The sequence below is a fragment of the Gracilinanus agilis genome, chromosome 3, assembly GCF_016433145.1.
Source record: "Gracilinanus agilis isolate LMUSP501 chromosome 3, AgileGrace, whole genome shotgun sequence".
Classification (NCBI taxonomy): domain Eukaryota; kingdom Metazoa; phylum Chordata; class Mammalia; order Didelphimorphia; family Didelphidae; genus Gracilinanus; species Gracilinanus agilis.
The window spans coordinates 51,223,702-51,233,887 of record NC_058132.1 but is presented as its reverse complement, the minus strand read 5'-3'; the positions used below and the strand labels follow the sequence as shown (position 1 = coordinate 51,233,887).

Genomic DNA, 10,186 nt, shown 5'->3' with positions numbered 1-10,186 from the left:
CTTCCTTCCTTCCTTCCTTCCTTCCTTCCTTCCTTCCTTCCTTCCTTCCTTCCTTCCTTCCTTCCTTCCTTCCTTCTTTCCTTCCTTCTTTCCTTCCCTCCCTCTCTCCCTCCTTTCTTCTTTCCATCCTTCCATCCTTCCTTCCAGTCTAGCTTCAATCTCCCTGCCCACCCTCATCTCAAAGCATGTTCATGTCCCAGACAAACTAGAGTCTTTTCTGTCTCCTATTCTTGTTCTGATCTCTTTCCTCCTCCCATCTGTTGAATTCCCCCCCTTCTCTCAAGATCCGACTCTTTAGATGCTGCCTCCTTCTAGGAAGGCTTCCCTGATCACCCTGAGTTTCCCTTTTCCTTCTCACATTCATCCTGCTAATGTGCTCAGGATCTAGCTCATTAGACAGGGACAAGTCATTTTTCCCCCTTAAAAAATAACAACAAAGCCCCAGAATTCAGCCTAGTGCTTTGTATTTAGATAGGAGGAAGATGAAGATGGGGCTAGTGCTCTGATTTCCCTTGTAGAAGGAACTCTCTGATGAGGAAGCTCCTTATACCAGTGCCTGTCAGCACCTTCTCTGTGGCATTGTCTAATCTGCACTTACCAAACATCTATGGAGCTGATTTAAATTCTCCTATTCTCAGTCTCGTAGCTGTCTTGTTCCAAGAGAGCCCAAGCCGAGAAGCTACATACATGAGTTCAGACATGCTGGCACACACGTGTGCAAATTCAGACACATACAAGATAGATTCAAGGGCTCCTCCCTTGAAAAGACAGAAGCATCTCTTCCACAGTGTTGCCCCTAAGGCATAGTTGTGAAACCCTGGACTTTGCCTATTGGAGCCTTAGTCTTCTCCTCTACAAAATGGGGAGAATACTACTTGCACTGTCTGCTTTACAGGGTTGCTTTGACAGTCTTGAGCACTGGGTAAACTACAGAGGGTCAGATTTAAATGTGAGCCATGCAGTTCAATAGTTATTAAGTACCTTGCTGTGTGCCTAGCATTGTGCTTGAGGCTAGGAATAATCTGAAAAACTTGGGGGAAATGTAATATACAAACACTGAATTTAGAATCAGAAAATCTGAGTTCCAACTCCAGCTCTGACCTTGACTAGCATGATGACCTTTGTAAATTCAATTTCCCCTCTTGGGTCTCACTTTCCTCATCTGTAAAATTAAGGGATTGGATTATTTTTTGGGGGGTCTAGTAAAGTCAAGGGGCTCTTTCCTAGAGACTGCTAGGTGGCAAAGTAGATAAACGGCTAGATTGGAATTGGGAAGGCTGTGTGACCCTGGGCAAGTCACTTAACCTCTATCTGCCTTGATTTCCTCACCTGTAAAGTGGGAATGATAATGGCACCTATCTCCCGGGGTTGTTACGAAGTTCACATGAGATAATAATTATAAATTGTTTCCCAATCTTTAAAGGGCTAGATAAGTGCTAGCTATAGGGGAAGGCTAGGTATGGGTAGCTTACCAGGTCTGGAGTCAGTAGGATCTGGGTTCAAATTTGACCTCAGATACTTCCTAGCTGTATGATCTTGGGCAAATCTTAACTTTGTCTAGCCCTTGTCTTAGAGTTGTTACTAGGACAATGTAAGATGAAAAATTAATATACAATAAGTCCAAGTATTATATTTAATAAGATTTATTAATAATAACTAAAATAAAAAGCTAGAGTAAAAAGCCAGCTTTCCCAGCCACCTGCAAACAGGGGGGAAAAAGAGCCTGAGAGGTGGGCTTACAGCAAACTTATAAACATTATGTAAGGACACAAACGTGGGGGGAAGGGAAAAGGATTCTCGGTAACGTAGTTCAGTGGTTCAAGATTTTCTAACTACACAACAGAAAGTAAGGGTTAAAAAAATAAGGGCTAGTTTTTTGTTGTTTTTTTTTTTAAACCCTCACCTTCCGTCTTGGAGTCAATTCTGTGTATTGGTTCCAAGGCAGAAGAGTGGTAAGGGTAGGCAATGGGGGCCAAGTGACTTGCCCAGGGTCACACAGCTGGGAAGTGTCTGACAGATCTGAACCCAGGACCTCCCATCTCTAGGCCTGGCTCTCCATCCACTGAGCCACCCAGCTGCCCCCCAGGGCTAATTATTTTTTGCTCAGAATAACCATTTTTTTAAGTTCATAATTGGAGGAAATGTTGACTTTCAATTAGAAGTGAGTGCTGACTTAGGTAAGCAATATGGAAATACATATTGTATGAAAGTACTGAGACTATTTACAGCCTAGAGGTAGGGGGAAGAGAGGAAGGGGAAAAGCCTGAACCCTAAAACATCAGAAAACATATGTTACAAGTAACTGAAAAAAAATTGTACAAAACCCAGGAAGTTTGCAGAAATGAAGCTGTAAATTTCCCCCCAAGTTCAAGGACCCCTTGAAATCTCCTGGTGAAGTCTAGGGGAGCCCCCTCTAGAATTCCTGCTGGCTCGGACATTCGTGTTCTAAGACCCTTCCCAGGTACACCATTCTCAGGTATAGGTTTTAAGGCCTCTCCCAGTTTATCCTATATGCTGAGATTCTAGTTAGCCCTAAAGGGTGGGGTTCAATTAGCCATTGTAAAAACACCAAGTGCCACTGGGAGAACTCCCCAGGGCAGACTGCAAATCACCTCGGCCTAGAGAGATAAGTCTTAGGGAGTTGACTAAGATAGGTGCTGGTTGTCCTTTGTACTCAGAGGACCAAAACGTCATCACTATCGGTGACGTCTTCCAGAGTCTTACTTCAGAAGGGTCAAAAACAGCTAAGTTAGGGTCAGAAGCAGTCAATGAAGTCAGATCTTCTTAACTCTATATCCCAGGGAAAATTAGGTGGCTCAGCCAATTGAGAGTCAGGTCTAGAGATGGGAGGTCCTGGGTTCAAATATGACCTCAGACACTTCCTAGCTGGGTGACCCTGGGCAAGTCACTTAACCCCCATTGCCTAATCCATACTACTCTTCTGCCTCAGAAGCAATACACAGTATGGATTCTAAGATGAAAGGTGACGGTTTAAAAATATATTTATCTCTATATCCCTAATACTCTTTTTTTTTTTATACCCTTAACTTCTGTATATTGGCTCCTAGGTGGAAGAGTGGTAAGGGTAGGCAATGGGGGTCAAGTGACTTGCCCAGGGTCACACAGCTGGGAAGTGTCTGAGGCCAGATTTGAACCCAGGACCTCCTGTCTCTAGGCTCTCAATCCACTGAGCTACCCAGCTGCCCCTATCCCCAGTACTCTTAATGGGTCACAGTTGCCTTCAGTGATTTAGGGAAGGAGAAGAGATATAGGTACAATATTATTTCTTTTGATTTATTTATTCCCCTTCTAAGTATTCTCAAATACCTCTGTTTGTATTTTCATCCCTTTGTCTATCCTGGGAATGAACCCTCATCCAGGAGTTCCATTTTACAAACTGACCAACTGAGGTTCCTGGAAGGCTTCCAGGACAGGGAATGGAACTCAGGAGCCTTGAGCCCTACCCATTCTTCATGCTCTGTCAGATGGTGCAAAGGGCATTCTCTCCCTGCTCACCAAATTAATGATTGATCCCTGGAAGAAGGAAGGGCTCCTCCCCAGCCTCCCAAGGCAACCCAACTCATACACCCAATGACTGCTTCATCCAAGCCCTCCCTCGAGAGCCCCACCCCAGACTTACCTACTTTTCTTGGGCCCAGCCACTCAGTTCTTTGCACTCCCTGGTCAGCGTTCGTTCTCTCTACTGAGAAGAATCCACTGGTCTGGGAGTAGTTGGAGATGGAAATTTGGGTTCAGGAAGACATTCTAGGGGAGAAGCAGAGCAGATGTTGGCTTTACCTGGCTACAGCAGGGTGTCCCAAGCATCCTCCCAACCTAGAGTCATTGGCCCAGTCCCAGGAACCCCAAAGACTAGGGATTATAAAAGCTCTTCAAATGGAATCACAGAACACCAGAGCTGGTAGGAGCTGGGAGACTATCCAAACCCCCTAAACAAAGCTTCCTCCTAAAACATCCCTGACAAGTCAAAGGACTTGGATTCAGATCCCACTTCTCACATTACCTGTGTAACCCAGAGAAGTCACAACCTCTCTGGGTTGTAGTTTTCTCACTCAGAAAGTGAGGGGACTGGACTAGTAGTCAATAAGCTCTCGGTCAGATTTAGATCTATGATTCTATGGTTTCTAACCTCCTACTTAAATCTCTCAAGTGTGGGAGAATTCACAATGCATTTCACTTTTGTTTTCACTCTAGTCTACACCGCGAAGTTACTTGATAACAAGTCATATTTCTAGGGAGATATCACAATCCAGGGGAGGGACTAATGACTGGCCCCAGAGCCACAGGACCTAGATTCAAATCATCTGTGGTATGACCTTGGGCAAGTCACTTAACTTTCCTTGGACCTTCTCAGCATTCAGATCTCTAAAATGAGAAGATGAGACCAAGGTAGACTCTGGGGTCTTTTCCAGCTCCAGAACCTTCCCCTGACCAAGAATGGATGCTACAACCTCACTATGAGATCAGTAGCACAAGTATTGTGACCTCAGTTTTATAGAGGTTAATTTAGGTGTCAGATAAATGGTTTGCCCATAGTCTATCTATTGTTCTCTTCCTTCTCTCTGTCTCTGTCTCTGTCTGCCTCTTTCCCCCTTCCTTTCCCCCTCTGTCTTCTCTCTCTTCCTCTGCCTCCTTTTGTCTTTCTCCACTTCCTCTCTCTCCCCCTCTCTTTCTCTCCCTCCCTATCTCTGTCTTTCTTTTACCTTTTACACACACACACACACACACACACACACACACACACACACACACACCCCACAGCTGACAAGTACCTCAGCCCAGAATGGAACTGAGGTCTTTCTCTTGACTCCAAGACCACCCTTGGAAGGAAGGAAGGAAATGAGCACTTATTAAGCCCCCACTACATACCAGCACTGCATTGAGTAAGCACTTTTACAAAGCTACAAGAAGTCAGCTTGGCTGCCCTGGACAGCAGATGTCTCAGAGCCTCCGAAGGCTCTGAACTAGGTGTGGGTCTACACCTTGGGTCAGTGTTACCCTGCAATGGCAAAGAAAGGACCCAGCCCAGGCAGCCACTGCAGACTATCTCTAGTGGTCCCCAGTTCTAGAGAAGCTGGGCTGGGAGGGAATCTTAAGCTTTCAGAAAAAGGGAGCCCTTTATTTGGTGGTGACATGTGGGAGCCAGGCCGCTCTTTTATGGGTTGTTCAATTTTCCACGTGAGAATTTTATGCCTGAGAAATCAGCAAATGTGACAAATCAGGGCTTGATGGATTGTTTTTGATTGTCTAGACTTAAGAAAGTGATGGAGGAAATATTAATAGTGCAGATGAAGCCTAACAGTGCACCTTGTATACTTTTGTTCCCCTGGGGACACTGGCCAGCACGCCCTTGGCTCTAGACCTGGGTAAAAGGCCAGAAACGTAATGTCCAGGCTGTCCTATCTGAAGCTCCCATGCTTATATCACTTTAAGGCATGGAGAATTCTCCTCACCACAGTCCTATGAAGAAGCTACGGCTCTGATTGTTAATGATTTCCCCAAATTCGCTCTCCAAACTGGGATTTGAACACTAGTCTCGGACTAGGAGTCTGAAATCTCAGCTACTGCAAAGAAACCACTTAACATCTCTGGTCCTCAGTTTCCCCAAAATGAGAGAGGGAGATAGACTCAGTCTGAAGTCCTGCCCTACTCTAAATCTATGAGGATGTAACCCTCTGAATCTAAGCTTAGAATTCCAGGGGCCTCTATGGTGACATTCAGTGATGGGGTGCTTTGATTAAGTCTATGTTTCCATTGGATGATATGAGGAGCCCCCAAATTTTCCAGTGTCCCAGTCTGAAGAGTACTGTGTTCATATTGCTGTGCCTGCTGGGAAAGCTATAGCCAAGCCCCAGAGAATTGTTACTGTCACTGAGAACTGAGGATAGTGAAATAGATTGTTAGCCTTCAGGTGTTGGAAAGGGCACCAGATTAAGGGTCAGAAGACCTGGGTTCAAATCTCGGAAAAGACTGCTTCTTAGCTGTGTGATCCTTTCTAAGCCTCAACTTCTCCTTCTGAAAAGAGGATGGTATGGGGCAGCTGGATGGCATAGAGCAGGGGTCGGCAACCTTTTTGGCCGTGAGAGCCATAAACGCCACATTTTTTAAAATGTAATTTTGTGAGAGCCGTACAGTGCTCACAGTGCCGCTCCTGTAACAGTGCCTGAAAAAAAATGGACTTTATGGCTCCTGCAGAAAGAGCCATAAGTTGGGGACCCCTGGCATAGAGAATCAGGTCTGGAGTTGTGAGGACCTGAGTTCAAACCTGTATGCAGACACTTCCTAGTTGTGTGGCCCTGGGCAAGTCACTTAACTCCATTTGCCCTTCTGTCTTAGATATGCTCCTCAGGCAGAAAGTAAGGGTTTGAGTTTTTGGGAAAGAATTCTAGCTGATCTCTGAGAGTCCTTTTTCCAGTTCCTGGAAATACCTAAACTCCTTAACAATTTTCCTTTAAGCTTTCCTTCTCAGGAGCCACCCTCCCTTCACCCCCCCCCCCCCAAATTCTAATGGAGCGTCCCCACCACTCACTCACTCACTCTCACGGCCACCCCCTCTCTGGGAAAGTCATTCTTTCTGGATTTCGTTAGAAAAACGGAGCGGCAGCCTGGGGCAGAGGAATCTGGCCCTGCAGCCCAGATGCTGACAGCTGTGCAAACCCACTCCGGGGCTCCTGCCCTCCCCCTTCTCTCGGCCTTGCTTGTGGTTACTGGTGGGGAAGTCAGTCCCCATGGGAACGGGGAGCTTGGAATTTTCAAATCCCATTCCACCCCAAAGACCCTTGCGCCGGGCTGGAGGCCTGACCCCATTTGGGGCCGCGGTGGGGGGCGGGGAGGGGGAGAACCCAGCCTCCCTCGATGGTCATCCCCAGAATTCTGTGGGAGGGGAGTGGGGGGTGGTCAGACCCTCTCCTCTCCCTCCCTTAAAGGGCCAGAGCTCTCCGGAGGCTAGAGCTAGTCACTCCCCACCAAGCTGGGGATCGGGACGCGCCCCGCCCCAACCTGGGCCACTTCGCATCCCCCCTCAGCTTTGCCTCAGATGGACCAAGCGGATATCCAGTCTGGGGGGTGGGGAAGGAGAAAGTAAGAACAAAGAAAAGGAAAGTCATTTCCTGCTCTGAGGAAGGAAGAGAGAGCCGGCTGGGACCCAGCCCTTGCCTGAGCCTCAGGGCTCAGTCCAGGAGTGGGGAGGAGGAGCTGGGGCCGGCAGAAGCAGGCTGCAGTGGGTCCCTCATCCCCGCCCCCAAAGGAGGCAAAACCCAGGGGATCTAGCAGGTCTGAAGGGGCTCTGTCCTAGCCAGTTGTTTAGTCAGTGTCAAACAGTATGGGGGGGCTGTACCCTTCTCACCCCGGAAAATCTGTGGCTTGATACATTCTTAGTGACTTAACAAGCATTCTGGTCTGAGGCCAAACTGGAGCATGGGGCTGGGAAAAACTGGAACCAGAACTATCCCCACCCCTTTTAAAAAAAAATTAAGCCCCTACTTTCTGACCCAGTAACAACTCTAGGACAGAAGGGCTAGGGAATTGGGGTTAAGTGACTTGCCCAGGGTCACAAGCTAGGAAGAGTCTAAGACTAGATTTGAACTCAGGTCCTGCTTCACCCCAGACCTGGTACTCTATCCACTAAGCTCCCTAAGCCTCCCTTTAAAAGAGGCATTTCTAAAAAGGCTAAGCACAGTGCCTAGCACATAGTAGGTACTTACATAAATGCATATTCCCTCCCTCACCACAGCTTTCACTGTTCCTGCTTTTATTTTTCCTAGAACTAGGGCTCCCTTCATGTCCTGCCTCTCAACATACAAATACATACAGACTCGAACCAAGTCAAGCAATCATCCCCAGCAGAATAAACAAGGAGCAGAGTACATACAGTAATTGAGAGCTCAGCTAAAGAAATCAAATAGGGAAAGCCTCTTCTTTCCATCTGGCAGCCAAGACTTGAGTTTGAGTCCTCCATTCTGTCACTTACCCCCATTTCAGTTGTGCTGAAGCACTGGCTTTTTATAAAGTGCCTTCTCACAAATATCTTATGAGGGAGATAGTTCAAGCATGAAATTATTCCCATTTTCCAGATATGGGTCCTGAGGCTCAGAGAAGCAAAGGGATTTGCCTGGATTCCCATTAATGGTAAATATTCAAAATCCAAGTCTCTTTCTAGCATGCCACTGCCTCCATAATTCATAGCTGTGGCACCCCAGGTAAGTCTCTTCAGCTCCTGGACTCCAGTCTACTTTTCTATAAAATGGGAATGATTGGGGAAAATGTCATATAAATGCTTGTTAACTGACTGACTCTATAAATGAGAGTGGGGAAGGGCTGAGAAGGGGAGAGGTGATGGAATAATTAGCACAGTGTCTGGTACCAAGTAAGTGATTAAGACCTTAATCTAATCACTTCAAGGGATGGGAGTATTCCTTTGCAGAAATGAGGCCACTGGATATGTTATCAGACTTGGTTGATGTTTTAGGAAATGTTGGGAAATTCATTTCTTTCTCCTTTTTTTATTCTTTGTTACAAGGAGAAAAAGTTCTGTTGGGAACTGAAAGTGATGTGAAAACAAAAGCCATCAAATAAACACACACAAAGGGTGCCATTGGGGGGAGGATGGCAAAGGTTGTGTGGCAAGGGAGTGCTCCAGAAGGGGCACATATTCAGTCCTGCCACCGGGGGATGGGCTGAGGTTTAATCTTCTGTGATAATTAGGAGTCACAAAAATAGCCTTTCCCTGGCCTCTCCTTCCACTCAGCAGAGCTCGGGAGTGGATGGGAGGCCCCAAGCAGCCGGGCAATGTTCACTGACTGTTCCCCTCCTTGTGGGAACAGAGATGGTGGAGTGAGGGGGAGGGGCCCCCACCCCTGATTGCTGATGGGGGAAAAGTCCTTCATCTGCCGCTTTGTGTCTTCTCTGGATCTCACCTGTAAAATGAAGGGCTTGTACTTGTTGACCTCTGGGATTGCTCCCAGGTCAAAATTCTGTCATCTGAAAGGAATTCAGGAGCTCTCTGGAAGGTGTCTGTCCCCTAGCTCCTTGGGGAGCTCCTCTGCAGCTTCTAGGCTGTGGCCAGGGGGCCATTCTGCCTTTCCACAAACTCTCTCTTAACCTAGCCAAGGAGGCAGACAAAGTGTCCCAGAGAAGAGCAGCACCCAGCTCTTGTCCCAGGGAACAAAGGGGTCGAAGGGATAGTGAAAGCTTCGACCCCCACCTCTAAACCACCCAGGTCTTCCCCTCCTCTCCTCCCATGAGTATAGGGATTGGAATCAGACAAGGAATCCTAGGGTCGGATTTAGAAACAGATGCTTGGAACTGGTGTAGTGGGAGAACTCTGGAGGACCTGAGTTCAAATTCCTAACTGGGCAAATCACTAAACCGCTCTGTGCCTCAGTTTCCTCGTTTATAAAGCGATAGGATTGGCCGACTTCTAAGTGCTCTTTTAGCTCCAAGCCTAGTTATCCTTGGGTTGGGCAGGAGGTGTCTCTGCTTAGAGCCAGGGCCAATTCCTCTACCATCTGTAGGGAGCTGGGCAGGGTGTCCGCCGGTACTGGGGGTGCTGGGGCAGCTGAGGTCCAGCAGGGCACTGGTGTTGCCCTCGGGGTGAGCACTCTTCCCTACCCTCTCCTCCCCCGGACCGGGTCACCACTAGGGACAGCTCCCCCAGCTCCGTCCGTCTCTATTCTTCAGAGGGTTCGCCTCCAGGGCGAGGGGAGAGCCCCTGCTCCTTCCCTGCCCCATCCCGAGCGGGAGTTGGGGCTCGAACCCCCGGCCCCGCAGCCTCCCGGAATCCCCTTGACTGTTTCCCCTCCGCCGCGGAGTCCCCATTGTTCCACTCACCTGAGCTCCGGGAGCCGCCAGTCAGTCCCGCTCACTCTCTCCGGCAGCCCCGCTGTGCCTTCTGCCCGGGTCAGGGAGGTAAGCGAGCCTCCCCGCTGACATCACAGCCCCTTCCTTTCTCCCGGCCCCCAGTCTGCCAGCCTCCCTCCCTCTCCTCCTCCCCTCCCTCCCTCCTTCCCTCTTCTCCTCCCCTCCTTCCCTCCCTCCCTCCCCCAATTCTTTCTCTTCCTCCCTCTTTCCCAGCCGGTCCCACAGCAATCCCTTTACCATAAAAGGTGAAAGCTTTCTAGGGGGAACCGCGGACAGGAAACAGCTCCCCTACCTGCCCCTGGAGCTCAGC

The 10,186-nt window shown here is 48.3% G+C and overlaps 1 protein-coding gene across 1 annotated transcript in view; it reads right to left on the bottom strand.

The window, feature by feature from the left end:
* The window catches only part of FBLIM1 (filamin binding LIM protein 1), a 38,320-nt gene extending 34,578 nt beyond the window's left edge, over positions 1–3,742 (bottom strand). Inside the window, exon 1 of the mRNA XM_044668687.1 lies at positions 3,641–3,742. The gene's annotated coding sequence lies outside the window, so the exon portion shown is untranslated. The remainder of the gene's footprint in view (positions 1–3,640) is intronic.
* Between the last annotated feature and the right edge of the window lie 6,444 nt (positions 3,743–10,186).